Here is a 1,823-nt window from a genome sequence, read left to right on the forward strand (position 1 = left end):
CAGCCCTAGCTGGTTGGGCTTAGTAAATAGAGCATTGACCTGTGGACTGAAGGGTCTTGGATTCAATTCCAGTCAAGGGCACATACCCAAGTTGTAGGATCGATCCCCAGTAGGGGACGTGCAGGAGGCAGCCGATCAATGATTCTCTGTCATCATTGATATTTCTATCTCTCTCTCCGTCTCCCTTCCTCTCTGAAATCAATAAAAATATAAAAAAATAAAAAAATTAAGTCTTCAAGGAACACTTGAATCAACCTGGAGCAAGATGTTGAACACCATGTCCAGTCTTAAAACCAAATGCTTTAAAACTATAGTTTTCATTTCAAGTTAAAGGCTCTTTTCCTTTTGTTCATGATGAAATTGAAATGGGGAAGGATTTAGTGGTTCCTTTTAAAAAGAAAAGCCACAGGCCAAAATGGAGTCACTTGTGCTAAAAGCCCATGATACCAAATTTAGATGTAATACCTAATCTAATTGGAGTTTCAACCTCTTCTAGGAGTGGAATTTTACATCAGTCAGTCTGGAATTTCCTGATCCATACTATTGAGGTAATCTGCATATAAAACCCCACCTCACCCCGACCCTTGCCTCTCTCTAGGGCAGTGGTCAGCAAACCGTGGCTCTCAAGCCACATGTGGCTCTTTGGCCCCTTGAGTGTGGCTCTTCCACAACATACCACGTGCGGGCGCGCACGTACAGTGCGATTGAAACTTAATGGCCCATGCGCAGAAGTCGGTTTTCAGCCTGGGCGAGTCTATTTTGAAGAAGTGGTGTTAGAAGAAGTGGGGGGTGTCAGTCAGTCTTGTGACAGGAGACACGGCGCAGGCAGGCCATGGGATACGCAACGCGGGGGAGGCGCGCAGGATTCAGTTGAGTGAGCCAGTCAGTCAGCAGTCTCATTGCGCGGGGGAGGCGCGCAGGATTCATTCATGAGTTGAGTGAGCCAGTCAGTCAGCAGTCTCATTGTGCAGTGGTTAGTGCTAGTCGCGTCTGCAAATCGTGCACGGGTGACAAAAGTACCTACTCGAAGCATAAATTTACCTGTATTTTTCCAACCAGCTGCAAATCCTACAGGTATTTTTGTCATCAATTTAAGAATTGTACTTCTTTTGTGTTGTGGCTTTATTATTATAAAATGAAACATTTTTTTAGGTGCCCTGTTTGAGATGGCTACAAAGAAGAAGCAAAGAAAAACGGAAGACGAAAACCGTGAATTTAAAGTTGAATGTACCTACCTATATAGTTTAAGGTTAAAAAAGTTGGCTCTCAAAAGAAATTGCAATCGTTGTACTGTTGATATTTGGCTCTGTTGACTAATGAGTTTGCCGACCACTGCTCTAGGGCACTTGTCCTTGCCTTACATGTCTACTCTTAATTTTGTTTTTTTAATCCTCACCTGAGGATATTTTTTCCATTGATTTTTTGTTTGAGTGGAAGGGAGGAGGAGAGACAGAGAGAGAGAAACATCCATGTGAGAGAGACACATCGATTGGTTGCCTCGGCATGTGCCCTGACGAGGGCATATGGGGATCAAGCCTGCAATGGAGGTATGTGCCTTGACCGGAATCAAACCTGGGATCATGGGCCAATGCTCTATCCACTGAGCCAAACTAGCTAGGGTCACATTTTACATTTTGATAGCAGGAAACATTGTATATATGTTCACCCACTCATGTTATAGTAATTTATACAAACTCAGGGCATGGCAGTCTTGGGAAGACAGATTACAGTTTAAACAAAACAAGAACTTCCTAATTATTAAAAATAGATTATAACAGATCACTCTAACTTGATTGGAATAGTAAGTGTTCAAGGAAACATTT

The sequence above is a fragment of the Myotis davidii genome, unplaced genomic scaffold (assembly GCF_000327345.1).
Source record: "Myotis davidii unplaced genomic scaffold, ASM32734v1 scaffold655, whole genome shotgun sequence".
Lineage (NCBI taxonomy): Eukaryota > Metazoa > Chordata > Mammalia > Chiroptera > Vespertilionidae > Myotis > Myotis davidii.